A 16,145-nucleotide genomic window follows, 5' to 3' on the forward strand; every position below is an offset into this window, starting at 1 on the left:
AGCACACACTGCGGGGCGCTCTTTTCTTGGTCAGATGATTTGAAGCAGAATCACCCACCCTAAATCTGAGCCTCATTTTCTCGTAGCAGCCCCGATAAAAAGGCATAAAAGAAGAACTGCTTTTTGCCTGTGCTCTCCCTGACCCCTGCTCCCTTGCTCTTGGTGGGCAGCCAAGTTTGCTTTCCTCCAGTACAACAGAGTCAGATCGAATCTGCTCAGACACACAGACTCATGGGCCGAACAACCCCTGGGATCTCGACCTCTCTAGTGTGGGACAGCCCTTGTCAGACTACCCAACTGTAAGGTAAATATATTTATAGAGAGCGAAGGAGAGAGGGAAGGAGGGAGGCAGAGAGAGAGACAGACAGAGAGAGAGAGACAGACAGACACACACACACACACAGAGAGACAGCTGGGAACATACTACATACATACATACATACATACATACATACATACATACATCATACATACACACACAGAGAGAGCTGGGAACATATTACATACATACATACATCATACATACACACACACACACGTACATGCAGCCTATCGGTTCTGTTTCTTTACAGTCGCCATAGTAATGTATTACGTTTCCAAGTGCAGCCACCTATTGTCTTCCTTTCCTGGTTCTGCTTTCTGCCACGAAATGAAGCAGTACCCACCGTCACCAGACGCCACGACCACACTCCTGGATTTCAGGCCTAAGGAACTGAGTGAAATAATCTTCTGTCCTTTATAAATTACCCAGTCTCGGGTATTGTGTTACAGTGACAGAAAGCAAGACCAAGGTCACTAAGCGAAGAACAATGGGTATAAATGTACATGACTGTCATCTGAAAAGATGGACCAAGAGTTTGAGATCAGCCCATGTCTCAGAAACAAAACCAAGCAGCAGGACAGTTTATCAAAAGAATGGGTAAATGAATGAGGATGCAGCCTCAAAGGACGGTATTTCGTTATAAAGCAGCAGTTCTGAACCTGTGGCTTGCGACCCCTTGGAGGGCTAAATGGCCCTTTCACAGGGGTCATTTATCAGATATCAGGTATTTATGTTACAATCCACAACAGCAAAATTACAGTCATGAAGTAGTAACAAAAATAATTTTATGGTTGGGGGTCAGCACAACATGAGGCGCTGTATTAAAGGGTTACACACAGCATTAGGAAGCTTGAGAGTCACTGTTATAAAGCATTGGGCTAAGGAAACAGTCTATTCTAGACTTTACCTGTTGTGCCAATTAGAGCTAATCATTACCTTGGCCAGTCTAGAATCACCTGGGTGACAGCCCTCTGGTATGCCTGTGTGGGATTACCTTGACTGAGTTAACTGAGGTGACCTTGCCTGGCCAGTGTGGGTGCAGCATTCCCTGACTAGAATCCTAGACAATAGAGGCTGGACAGAAGCAAGCTTCATTGCTCATAGGACAGGAACAGCTGCTTGTACCTCTGGCTACCTGGACTCGACTCCCCAGCCATGATGGATGGAGGCCAAACACCCCACTCCTTACACTGAGTTTTTGTCACTGGGTTTTTATCACAGCCAAGGAACAGTCACTGAGACATCAGGTGAATTAGATTCTCTCCTTCTAATGGGTCCAGGGGATGGGACTCGGGTCACCAGGATTGGTGACAAACACATTCAGTCGCCAAATCACTCTTCTATTGTATGGTGTTTGCCAGTCTACAGTTCTGGAGCGTGTGATATAAAAATCACTTTAAAGGTTCTCTTTGCCAGGACACTTCACAGATGCCCAGTCCCTGTCAGAACTCTGAGCCATCAGATGCCCTATCCTTGTCAGAACTCTGAGCCCTGAAATTTTTCATTGCACAGATCAACTTTAATCTCTCATCTCCTACCAAAAATCTTAACAGAAAAGAGGGGGGAAGTTTGAACCTGTTTTCTACATGGGGTCATTTGCCTCAAGTCCTTCCTGAGGGGTAGAGCCTTACATCTGTATTGCTAGTTACACATACTGTTCATACACACCACACAACTAGTTAACATCTTATAAAAATAGAATTAACACATCAAAGACCTTACAGATAGTAAGATCAAAGTAGGCATTTAGTTTTGGTTGGTTTTTTGTTGTTTTTGTTGTTGTCTTAATTGAATTGATTTAAAGGATGATATTAAACAAGCAATGAGTCTACTGTTAATAATTGCAGTGATGAATTTTGACGAGTTGATTAATACCTAGAATATGGCAAGATTGCTAAATGGTTAAGGATGCTTGCTGCCAAGTCTGATCTCCGGAATCCACATAGTAGAAGAAAGAAACCTGGCTCTTGTGAGTTGTCTTCTGACCTTCATATGTGTGAAATGATCTGTGTTTCTGCAGGAGCGCTTGGGCACATATGTGCCTGCACACACACACACACACACACACACACACACACACACACTAAATAAAATGAAAATATAAAAATTTTAATACCAACTCAATTATAGGATGTGTGGCTCAGCTAGTGGAGGTACGTTGGTGGAGATGTATCTTGAGGTTTAGAGCTTGCCTTGACCCTTTCTGTCAGGACTCATCCCTGCTTTCTGGGTAACATGAGTTAAACAGCTCTATTCCACGAGGCCTTCCTCATCATGTGTCTTAATTATGGTTCTCTTGCTCTGACAAAACACCACAGCCAAGGCGACTTACGAAACACAGCACTTCATCGAGAAATTGCTTACAGTTTCAAAGGGTTAGTCCATGACTGTCATGGCAGGAAGCACAGTGGCAGACAGACAGACATTACACAGGAACAGTAGCTGAGGGCTCACATCTGATGCATTAGTTGCGGGCAGAGAGAGAGAGACTGGGCCTGGCATGGGCTTTTAAAATCTTAAAGCCCACTCGCCAGTGACACACCTCCTCCAAGGTCACACCCCCTGATCCTTTCCAAATAGTTCCACTAACTGGGGACTATGCCCAAACAGTTCCACTAACAAGGGATGAAATAGTCAAGCATATGAACCTATGGGGAGGCCATTCTTGTTCAACCACCACACCATGATAGACTGAATCCATGAGCAAAATGAATTCTTCCTCCCTTTGGTCATTTTACGCTGGGCATTTTTCTATAGCAATTCAGAAGCTGACGGTTACAGTCCTCAGATATACCAGAAACACAGACGCTCGAGAAGCACTGCCATGGGAAGACAACACAATGACTTTTTACGTCATTACGATCATTCTGCACAACCCCCACCTTTGAGTGAGTAGATGGGTACTCATGTGCGCGCACACACACACGCACACACACACACACACACATACACACACACACACACACACACACACACACACACACACTTTTTAAACAAAGATAACAGCATTTCAAAAACAAACAGAATAGCTTATGGACCACTGAATAATTGTGGCTTAAAGAAAAGTGACCCAGATGCAGTGATGCTCATCTCGGCTGGAAAACCAATTTCGTGTTGTTATCAAACAGAATCTTGAAATGACATAATGCTTGCAAATAACCTCCCTCTCTCTCAAGGCTGAGCAATCTGCTGGTTGACTTTACTTTGTGGAAACCACCTCCCTCTGTGGTTTTAAAGCATTAAATGTTTAGTGTCCGTATAATGAGATCACCAGAGTAATAAATTGGACACGATGGCACATCTGCAATCCCTGCACTTAAGAGGCCGACATAAGAGGACTATTGCTCTTTGAGGCCAGTCTGGGCCAGGGTAAGACCCGATCTCAAAACAAACAAACACATGAATGAGGATAAGAAAGGAGAGAGGGAACATTTACTTATGGATAAATGGCCTATGTGGGAAGGACTACTCTCAGCATAATTCAGACACTTCTATTTCTCTTTTTGAATGTTTATTTATTTTATGTATGTGAGTACACTGTAGCTGTCTTCAGACACACCAGAACAGGGCATCAGATCCCATTACAGATGGCTATGGCCACCTTGTGGTTGCTGGGAATTGAACTCAGGACCTCTAGAGGAGCAGTCAGTGCTCCCAACTTCCGAGCCATCTCTCCAGCCCCTGGCACTTCTATTTCTTGCAATAGGGTCATTACCTTGATTTTGAAAGTCACTGGCTACTGGGAATGGTGTCACCTGCTCTTACTCCAACATTTTAGTAGGGGAATTTTGAGTCCTACCGAAAAAATAGGACTCCTTTCTCATCTGATTTTTTTTCCTTCCTGGTTTATTTCTTTAAAAGATACTACAACCATCATGACTATCTGCTCTAAATACTCTTCGAGTGAGCATCACAATGGCATGCCTCACAGCCACACCTGATGACATTTGGTCAAAACTCCTACACTGTTGACTAGCAGACTATCAAGAAGTTAGTTCTTATAGTTATTAGCATCAGATAAATATGTATTGTTTGGTTTTAGACCCTGTGACATATTTTATGTATCAAAGTAGCTCTGGCCTCCAGGTTCTCCCAGCATCCCTCAGTCCCTACCTGGCATTCCCTGCCCCCAACCTGAACTTTTGAGCCAAGGGGCTGGGCTGCCCTCCCCGCAGAGGTTCTTCCCTGTATCATCTAGACATTTTGGTCTCTTGCTCTCCTCTCTTTTCCTTCTCTTCTCTTTCTATGCATGCTCTTTCTTTCTCTTCCTCTTCCCTTCTCTCTCCCTTCCCATAGTGACTTCCCTGGCTTCAGTCCTTGGGGCCAATTAATTCAACCAAGAGCATCTTCCCAAAAAACCAATAATAATAATGATAATGATGATAATAATAATAATGATGATGATGATGATGATGATAATAATAAAAATAGTCATATAATCTGGTCTGGATCAATTTATTTCACTAGAAGAGAAATACCTTATCATTTATCTCTCATCAAAATTCATAACATTAAATTTTGATCACTGGCCACTCAGCCCAGGAGGGGCACAAGCCTGAGACAGCCTCCAGCCTGGTGCCACATAGGCCCAGGTAAGTAGCCCATGCTCAAGACAACAGCTGTCAGTGCCACATAGCATGGGTGGGGCATAACATTCCTGAGATGACTCAAGAAACTCAGATGCCCCAGGTACCACTAAGATAACAAAGTGGTGGAGAGATGGAAAAGAAAGAGAAACAGAAAAACGTGTGCAGAAGGAATATAGGCAGACCTGGAGACTCGAGGGCAGTGAGGAACAGCTTGAGGTGAATAGCTCACAATACTACTTAAGGCCATGTGGAGGTCCTGGCCCATGCTGTTATTGAGGGCCTTGTCTGGGCTCATGATTCTGTAACAGTGGGAATCTGTTATCATCAAAGGCTAAGCCGACTTCTATGGTCTGGGCTACTGCCTGGGATTATGTTGATGTCTGAGGCTGTGCAGCACTGGCCCTGCCCCTTGCCATCATGGGAAAGCTAGTCTCAAAGGCACAAGAACAGGAGAGCTAGCCCCACCCCTCAAAAACCACAGCAATCAGAAGAGCAGACCCTGCATCTCACCCAGGAAATACAGTAGAGCTATCCCTGGTTTGGGGATTATAGGAGAGCTTTCCCAAGGGTGTGGATGCAAGAGAGCTGGCTCTGCCACTCATCCGGCATGTGGTTGCATGGGCAAGGGAGAGATGCCCTCCGCACCTTGATCCTCATCACCGCATCAAGCAGGAGAGCTGTCCCTGTCCCTCACTGGTTGCAGCATTCTGGAGAGCATGTCTTGCTCCTTGCCTAGGCAGCTCCTGATTGTAGAGCTTTGGTGAGCCAGCCCCTGTATATGAGAGTGGGAGGGCTAGCCCCCAAAACTTGTCTGCAGTGAGGTATTTTGGACAAGGAAAAGATACCCCTCCCGTCTCACCCCTTGCCATCTTGTACTTGCCATGGCAGGTACAAGAACTAGCCCTGAGCTTAGGAGAGTAGGAGAGCTGTCCCTTACCGGATGCAACACCCAGGGAAGCAGACCCTGCACCTCATGTGGGCAGCACAGAAGAGCTGGTCCTGGTTGTGGGTGATCCAGCCACAAGAGCACGAGGGTAGGAGAAATGACCCTGTCCCTTGCCGCTTGTAGCTGAGGCAGTGCTGGAGAGCTCGCCCTAGTGGTGTGGGTACAAGAGAGCTGCTGACTACCACCGAGGCCCAGATCTAGGGCTTTGAGTTGGCTCACCCCAACATCTGCCCCATTGATGAACTGCTAGAGTGTATGAAGGAGCTGGTTCTACACATCCAAAACTACAGGATCTCCATGACACAGGCCAACAACAGGATATCTTAGAAGAGTTCCAGTGATGACCCAGCATCGATGGTGTAGCAGAAGCCAGAGGCCTCGAATCAGACCAATGAGTCATTGCAATGAGCTTTTGCAAGTAAAGAAGTGTGGACAAAGGGATGTACTGTGGGACACACTGTGACATAACACAGCTTCCACAATGAGATTCTTTTTTCCTTTGGTGGGAGAGTTGGAACAAAGGGATAGAACAAAGGGATTAGTGGGATTGGGTTGCATGATGTGAAGTCACAAAGAGTCAATAAAAAATTAAATAAAAATATTTAACCACCAATATAGTGGCATAGGGACAGTGACTTAGGGTGGTGAGTGGGTAATGGGGGTGAAGCTGATGTGAATAAGGTTAGTGCCTATATTTATTGCTTTTCTCATTACCTAAAAGAAACCACTGAAGGGAAGAAGGGCTTAACTTGGCTCACAGTTTTAGGGGAACACAGTCCGTCCTGGTGTGGAAAGCAAGGCAGCAGCACCTCCCTTTGCCCACAGAGGTGTAAGTATGAAGTTGCTGGCTCACATCTGGGTGGGTGAGGAAGCAGCTTGGGGCAGAAATAAGAGCTCGGTCATAACATTCAGTGCTGGTCTCCCACTGGCCCGCTTCCTCCTCTAGACCCACCAGCTGAGGGCCCAATGTTCAGACACATGGGCTACTCTGTATCCCAGTGTAACATTCCACCTCTGGTCCCCTTAGGGACATGGGCATTTCATAATGCAAAAAGTGCTTCCCAACCAACTTCAAATAGTGTCCAAAAGTCCAGTGTCTTCTGAGACTTTGGATAACTTTTTAACCATGAGCTCCTCTAAAAAGAAATAAATAAATAGAAACAAGTCCCATCTATTCAATAGATAATGGGTTAAGGGAACACTGCTGTTCCAAACAGGTGGTGTAGGAGAATAGCTGAACAAAAAGAACCAGATAGCAAAACCAGAACAAAACAAAAACCAACACGGGAGGGCAGGAATCACACCCTACAACTCCATGTCAAGAGTCTGGTATCTGAGGCTCATGGTCAAGTTATTTGGGCTTAAATATCTTTGGTATCCCTGTCCCTCCAACTCTGCCACATGCAACACACATGGCCTCTCTTTTGAGTTGTCCAATCAATGTCTAAAATGTCCTTTGGCAGGTGCCCCACATTTCTGCATCTCCAGTGTCCTGGGTTCTCCATGGCAATCTAGATGACTTCAGAGTCACAGGCGTGGCCCACTCAAGAGCTCCATACGTTCCCACTGACTCTGCTATACATATGTCACCTCAGCAGCTGTCTAGATCCTGGGGCAGCCTCTAGGACCCCATAATTCCTGCAAAGGAGCATCCTGTGTACCCAATCTGCTGCCAGCTCAAGGTATCACCTGCCTCACTTGGGCCTGGGTTACAGTGGCCTCTGAGCATTTTCTGTGGCTGAACAGGACAAACATTTCTCTAGGCAGCCTCCTTAAAGCTGCAAGCCCTGGCTTCTCAGGCGCTCTGTGAAGGCAATCTCCTTTCAAATGAATTTGTGTGTTTTGCCACCCAGAGTCTTCAATGGATGGGTCTTGCCCTTTAAGTAACTTTTCCATTCCAGTACCTGGAACTTAGTTTCTCTTTCATTGTACCAATCTATTTAACAGTTGTGGCTGTTTGTGTGTGCTGCCCTGTCTCCCTCCACTCCTTTCCTGGTCGAACTGTCTGCTTTCTACTCACTGTACTTTCTGGATTCCCCCCACCTCCTGTTTCTTTCCCTTTCTCCCCCCCCCCCCCCACCCTCTAATTCCCCCTCCCCTCCCCTTCCCATTTCCCTCTTCATCTCTCTCTATAAATCAGGCTGAGAAGAGTGGACAACTGTGCCTTGGCTTGAATGCTTTGCTGGCTTGTAATGTGCTCCACCAAATCAATTAATTTTACTCTGTGAGGACACAGAGAGAAGGCAGCTGGCCCTGAACAAACAAGCAACCACTGCACAACCTAAGACCTGCAATGGCCTATCTGTCTCATCGCTCTTGGCCTTCAAGTGTGAGAGAGAAAATTTGACTCTTGTATGTGCATGTGTGCATGGTAAGTGGAGACCAGAGGTCAGCCTCTGCTGTGGTTCCTCAGGAGTTGTCTGCTTTGTTCCTGAGACAAGGCCTTGCGCTGGGACCTGCCACTTGCCGATTAGGCTGGGGCTGGCCATCGGCAGGCCACAGGGGTTCTCCTGTTTTTACTTTTCCAGAGCTGGAACTGTAGGCACACACCAGGGTGCCTCACATTCCGGTGGGTACCAGGGATTGAACTCTGGTCTTCATGCTTCTGCGCCGGTACTTTACCCCCTGACCTACTTCCCAGCCCAAACTCTCAAGAGCCGACTTGCTGTGTGGTGTTGTTTTCTGTCCTAAATTGCCTTGAAATATTCTGGTTTTCTAAATCAGGATCCAGTTGTGAATCAGTCATTACATTAACTTATATCTCTTTCCTCTCTTTTTATTCTAGAGCAACCCCCTACCTTTATCTGTCTCTAACACGTTATTTGAACAGATCTGCCTCTTGGGTATACTCTGCTAACACAAGTTCCTTGACTCTTCAGCACTGTGCACATTAGTAAATTTAAAGCATCCCATTACAAACAGTGGTCCTTTCTACCTGACTGTAATGGCTGAATTGCTTCTAATAAGTTTGTTCTCGCAAATATCAGTAAGCCTAGACTGGTTCCCACAGCAGCTGCTGGGTATCTTAGGCCAGTCAAGTGGCATCCAGTTGCACTGATAATGTCTGTAAACAGGAAACAGCAGGACAGTAAGGGCGGGGTCACTCACTTCGCCCTCAAACACTTGCTGCAGGCTCTGTAACTGAGCTGATTCCTCTGGTCCCTGATCATTGGCACACTGTGAACTCTTAAAAGACTGCTCTCACCCCCGCCTTGATGGAACATTCATTCATGTGTCCATAAAAAGAACATGGAGACTTCTTGACATGCTCTGAATGTCAGACTCTGGTTCTTTGCTCTACACAAAGGCTAAACTAGATCAGTGCACCCTGATGAGTTAGTTCATCGGGTTGTAATTGGTGTTTTCCCAGCGAGAGCTGCAGCAGTTTATACAGTTTCTCCCCCTCCAGCGGATATGTAACAAGTAATGCTTCCCCTACCTGTCTAACTGGGTTCTGCTAAAGCACTAGGTAAATTTCTACAGCCAGAGAGCAGCCGACAGCCGCGCCTCCTGAATAGCCGAGTGCCCTCTGGTGGTCATCTTGAAGAATGCAAGCAGCAAAGCCAAATTTATCGTACCCGAGGATTTCTCATGGAAAATCTTAAGACAAGTTGGAGGATGGTGGTGGACGCCTGCAGCCTTAGCAGTTGGGGAAGTGGAGGCAGAAGAGAAGAGTTGAGGGGAAGCCTAAACTGTGGGGTGAGAGCCTGTCTCAAACAAACAAAAGAAAAGAAAATGTTTTAAAAAAATAACCTGGGGTCTACATTTGAGTTCCTGAAAATTCATGTATAGCAGGGCAGCACCTCCACGGTGTGCTTGCTCAAGTGACAGAGGTGCCAGATGGATTCAAGGCAAGTCCTTTACAAGCCTGTTACCTACTCCATTCTAAACAGCCCGTCATTCCCACACCTGCCTCTGGAAGCTCTTGGCTTTTTCCTCTCCCTCCAACCTACCCTCCTGTCTCCATTATTTTTTCTCTAATCACTCAAACAACTGGCAATATTTGTTCCCTTAGACGCGAATGACAGCAGAGTTCACTAGTCAACACACACTGAGGCTGTAAGTCATAAATCAAAGGGAAGGAGTGTTATGATGTATTCCAGAGTGCCCGTGGCTGGCGGGGGGGGGGGGGGGGGATTTGCCCTGGAGATATGTAGGTGGGGAGAGCTGGAGGGGGAGGGGTGGTACCCACTTCTCTGGCTCCTACACTGAACTTTGTGGGAGTGTATGAGTATGGCCTAGGGAGAGGCTGGTCTTGGAGCAGCCTACCAAACTGAGAAGGCTTGTAAGCTGGCACGGTAGGGCCGACTACCACGTGATAGGGATATAGGTCATGTGACCCAACTTCTAGAACAAATGGTTGCTTTAATCACTGGTTAAATGGAACTGATAAGCCCAGATAATGAACACCTGGCATAGCTCAGCTCCTGCAAGGGCCTGAGAAAATTTCTCACCCCCCAGACCCTCCTCCACCCTCAGTGCCAGAGTTACTGAGGCTTCCTACCATAAATCACAAGGCAGGGTGCAGCACAAGGCCCTAATTAGCTTCTGCAACCTTCCTCCTGGAAGGGCCATAGTCATTTAACCCTGAGCCAAGTGTGCCGGGCCTCGCCCTTCCATAAATGTGGGCTGGTGAGACGTATGTGGTTCTCCCTTCCTGACTAGGAATGCTGAAGTACAAAGCCAGAAGAAATGGATCCCGGGAGGAACAAGAGACAACTAGGGGGAAAGTCCTCAATCACTGACTTGTCACCAAGCCATCTGAACTCTGGTTTGGGGGCTGTCTGCCTCCTCTCCGGGTTCCATCCACTCCCACCCCAGCTCTTCTCCGTTCTCATCGAGGCAGGCAGAATGATCTTTGCACCTCAGCTAGATTACTCACTCTCTCCTCAAACCTGCCAGTTGTTTCTGGTCATGAGCTGACCAAAGACCTACAAAGTCTAAGGAATCTGCCCTCACATTACATGCCACTTGTCCCTCAATCTCTCTCAGCACAGCCTGTAGCACATCTTCCCTCCAGCCCGTGGCCTCTGCTCTCACTGTTGCATGCCAAGCATACTCTTATCTCAGGGCTCATGTAGGAGCTGTCCTCTCTGCCCTCGAGTGCACACAGTTCAGTCTCCTGACCTTTCGAGTGAGAAGAGCTGCCCTGCCCCCACTCTCTAGTTCCTGCTTTACTTTGCTCCGCGTTGTTTATCATCCTGGAGCACACTGAATTGTTTATGGTCTATCTTTCCTAACCACAAAACCATAGAATAAAACCAAAGAAGGCAGAAGTTCTAATGTTGGCCTTTGCCCTTGTGACAGACAATCCCCACTGTTCTTCATTCCTTACAGCATGACTATCAGTAGCATTGGCCTCCATTCTCACCTTATGGAGGAAAGCTGCTTCCGGAAGCAGTGATGGGGACCTGTTTGTTTTCTGAGACAGGGTCTCAGTTACTTCTCAGACTGGTCTGTAACTTGTAATCCTCCTGCCTCAGCCTCCTCGTGTTGGGCTTACATAGTTCTAAGACTCATTCAAGTAATATGTAATAATCATGGAGCAAAGCATACATTTTTAGTTGAACTCTGACCCTGTCCTCAAAACTCAAATGTAAGGCCTAGCCACTGGTTCCTCAGAAGAGACTATGTCTGGAGACAAAGTCTTTACACAGGCAGTTAAGGTTATATGGGGGTAGGGTCAAATGGGCTGATGTTCTTGTCAGAAGGAAAGACCTGAAAACACAAGTGACAACAGAATTTTCTCACAGAAAGACACCCATGAGAGAGGAAGTCAGCGAAGTCACTGGGTAATATAGTAGTCTGTGTCAACTTGACACAAGTTAAAGCCACCCGAGGAGAGGGAATCTCGTTAAATAAAAGTCTTCTATATGGTAGAGTTGTAGGCAAGCCTCTAGAGTATTTTCTTAATTAGTGATTGATGGGGGAGGTCCCGCCCATTGTGAGTGGTGCCATCCTTGGGCTGGTGGTCCTGGGTTCTAAAAGAAAGCAGGATGAGCAAGCCAGAGGGAGCAAGCAAGTGAGCATCACCCCTCCATGGTCTCTGCTTCAACTCCTGCTTCCAGGTTCCTGCCCTGCTTGAGTTCCATCAATGACAAACAGTGATGTGGAAGTATAAGCCAAGTTACTTTGGTCATGATGTTGCACCACAGCAACAGCAACCCTAACTAAGACAGCCGCACACCCTATAGATGCTTGACAGCTGATGGTAAATACTTGACAGCTGACTTTGGAGGATCAGAACAAAGGTTTCCTTGGCAGAGGTGGACCAGCACATCCTTGTGTGGGTCCAGGGATTGACCTAACAGGGGCAGTGAGAGAATAAAGATGGACAGAGACAGAGAAAGGCCAAGATGGGGTGGACTTGGTTCTCTGATGGAGAGGCTACAGCACCCTGGAAGCATGATTATTATACACAGCTGAACAAAGAGGCATAGTTAGGCGATCTCAGTAGGGGCAGTCTCAGTAGGAGAGCAGTTTTCAGGCTGTAAACATCCAAGGGAGAAAGCTTTGATGGGCATTTTCTGCACATTCCACCAACACAGACATTCAGACAAGAGGCTAGGCCATCCCTCTAAGTCTCACCTGGGGAAGGATTTGCCACTCCCATGGATCTGTGGAATTTATTGGTCCTTGGTATGGCTAGGCATATGTTAAAACCACACATTCACTTGGGAATTCACTCTTTACAGTGGACTGGTCTTGTCGTCTGCTCATTGTCTGCTTCCCATAGGAAGAAGGGTACCCACTGGGTTTTATTGCTCTGAAGAGACACCATGACCAAGGCAACTCATAAGGCAAACATTATTCAGGGGTGGCTTACAGTTTTAGCCTATTCTCATCATGGTGGGAAGCATGGCATCCTGCAGACAGAGATGGTGCTGGAGGAGAGTCCTACATCTTGATCCAAAATGCAGCCTGGAGGTAACCACTGTGTTCCACACTGGGCGGAGCTTGAGCATATATATTGCCTCAAAACCCACCTACACAGTGACACACTTCCTCTAACAAGCCCATACCTCTTCCAATAATGCCACACCCCCTAATAGTGTCACGCCCCATGGGTCAAGCGTTCAAAGACATGAATAGGGGTCATACCTATTCAAACCACCACAGTAGCCTTTTCACTTGGAAGAGCTCATTTAAAATGCGGATGGTTTCCCCAAGCTCTACACACCGTGCAGAGCAGCCAGTGTTGGAGGGATCTCAGAATAATGACACTAATGGCCTGCAGTGTCCGCCAAGTTGTGTATGCTAACTCTGACCAGACTCAAGAGTCAGATAACTGTATAACCAGGAGGACCCATTACGGTCATGGTCTTAGTGGCTGCAAGACCACCAATGACCATAGCTGACCAACACACTATTTATTATCTCAGCTGCTGGGACCCATCTGAGCGAGACAGGAAGTCAGGCTCAAGGAAGGAGGCAGCTGACATTCAGTGGGAGCAGAAGAGGAATGAATCAGTTTTCATTTCCCCTCTCATCTCCTCTATTCCTCCGCCTCTAGCTCACACCTCTCTGGCTCCCGTGTGCTCCCTGGTTTGCTGCTTGTTGTTTCGATTGATTGGTTTTATGTGCGTGGATGTTTTGGCTGCGTATATATATCTGTCTACCATATGCATTCATGTTGTGCTCCTCGAGGCCAGAAGGTGGCGCCAGATCCCCAAGAGCTAGAATTTAGACAGTTGTAAGTCACCTTGTGGGTACTGGACATTGAACCCAGGTCCTCTATGAGAATAGTCAGTGCTCTCAACTGCAAACCCATCTCTTCAGTCTCGCTTGTCTGAGACAGGGTCCCATATAGCTCTGGCTGTCTTAAAACTCACTATGTAGTTGAGGATGGTCTTGTATTTCAGTCTTCCTGCCTCCAGCCCCTGAGCGCTCGATTAGAGGCAGGTGCTCCCATGCCTACTTCCTAGCCTGCTCTTGAACTCCATCCCTCTGTCTGCCTAGAGCTACATGATAAAGAACTAACCAATCAGTTGTCTTTTCCACCCCATTCTACCCTACCCCCACGGGTTCAAGGATTGTCATACTTCATTTATGGTGGGGTTTGTAGCAGCTTCAGGAGTTGAAGTCTTGGTCCCCAACTGGATTCAGACACTATCGAAAGGTGATTGGCTCTTAAGGATGCTAAATTAACTCACTGATGAGTTCTTTACCAACTGGAGGGATTAGGTCACTGGGGACATCCCTGGTGTGGTCCTTCCTTCTTACCTCTGTGGTTCCTGGTTGTTGTGAAGTGAGCAGGTCTGCCCTGCCACATCCTCCAGGAACTGCTATCACCATGCTTCATGTTACCTCAGGCCTGCAAGAGCAGAGCAAGCGACTGCAGACTGGAACCTCTGAGCTCATGAGCTGAAATACCTCTTAAGTTGTTAACATCAGACTGTAGCGGTAAATATTCGAAAGTGACAAACGTTTCATTCACCACGCCACGCTGTCTCCTGCTACTCTGTCCCCAGCAGTGGACGCCCTTCTGCAACTCTCTGTTGCCAGCAACAGCAGCCCTCTTAGCTCATCTCTGCTGCAAACTCTGCTCACATTTCCAGCATCTGCCCCCCTGTGGTTATTGTCACAATTCCCAGTTACCTGATAAAAATCAAAACTCTTGAAGCTGTAACTTATCAGATTTATATCAGTAAATTCTTACTCTGCAAAATGTCCATACAATAAACTCTAAAGCCAATTGATATTGATAAAAACTGCCCACCTAGATATGACAAATTTTTCTGTAATAATCCACCTCTTATATTTATAGCTACCTGTGGCTATAGACATGGGTTTGGGTTATCCTTCTCCTCCATCCTCTCTTCTCCCTCTTCTCCTCTCTCCTCTGCCTTTCCAAAGCTCTACCCCCACTGTCCAATCACGGGCCTCTCCTTATCTTGTGCCTGCCCTCCCTGAATATAGATATCAACCGCATCAGACATTGGCCACAACTGTAAAATTTGCCACTACCTAATAATATCTTTTAAAGTTAACCCGCCATTAGTTGGAAATAGAAGACCATAATGAATTCCTTATGCATATCGTACGGAACATCCCAGCTGAGGAACAGAGTCCACTGCAGTCTCTGCTGCTCCACGTTCATGATGCTGAAACTGTGTAGGGGACACAGTTTGTAGCTGCCACCACCCAGCACTTTGAGAGAAGACTAGGTTATACATCACTAGCCTTGTGTCATAGTTAGCCTCTGTCAACTTGACATATACCCAAGAAGAGTTGGGATCTTGTTGAGGAATCACCCTTATCATATTGGCCCCTGAGTGTATGTGTGAGCATTTTCTCACTTGCCAACTGATGTGAGAGGCCCCAGAGCACTGTGGACAGGTGGGTCTGGGCAGCACAGAAAGGATAGGTGGGTTTGAGCAAGCCAGAAAGCACTGTTTCTCCATGGTTTCTGCTTCAGTTTCTGCCTTGGCTTCCCTGGAGGATGGACTGCAACATGGAAGTGTACGTTAAAATAAATCCTTTCTGAGCTAGAGAGATGGCTCCGTGGTTAAGAGCACTGACTGCTCTTCCAGAGGTCCTGAGTTAAATTCCCAGCAACCACATGGTAGCTCACAACCACAGCAATGTGATCTGATACCCCTTCTGGTGTATCTGAGGACAGTGACGGTGTACTCACAAGATAAAATATATCTGTTCTGCTTAAAAAAGAAAAGAAAAATAAACCCTTTCCTCCCCTAAGCTGGTTTTGGTCAGTATTTAATCACAGAGAAAAGCAAACAAAGACACCATAGAATAGATTAAAATTCAAAACTCATTGTACGATTTCTGCAAAAGGGTTTGTTTTTATGCTACCTTCTTGTTAGAAGTATTTGTCTATTTTTATTTTGTATGCATGGGCTTTGAACAACATGCAGTATCAGTGGAGGCCAGGAGAGAGCGTCAAATCTCCAGGAACTAGAGGTACAGACTGCGGTAAACCACATACAGGTGCTGAGAATTGAACCCAGATCCTCTGGAAGAGCTGCAGGTGATCTGAGCTGGGGGTCCATCCCCACAGGACCTATACTGTCTTCTCTTTCTAGCCATCAACAGGACACCACGCTGAGTCGCTTACGTGAAGAGCCCCGACTGAGACTGTGAAGTGTCTGGTGGCAAAGCTGCCGTTAAAGTTGAGGATTTTTTTAACTTAAACCCTTGTCCTCTGGGGACCATCTGCAGCATGAGAGAGCCTTTGTCTTGGACTTCCAGACTCTGGCAGAGGCCTCAGGGCCAAGAGATTCCCATCACTAAGTTGACAGAAAGTTAACCCTGAACGTGGCCTTCAGCC

The sequence above is a fragment of the Micromys minutus genome (genome assembly GCF_963924665.1).
Source record: "Micromys minutus genome assembly, chromosome: 24".
Lineage (NCBI taxonomy): Eukaryota > Metazoa > Chordata > Mammalia > Rodentia > Muridae > Micromys > Micromys minutus.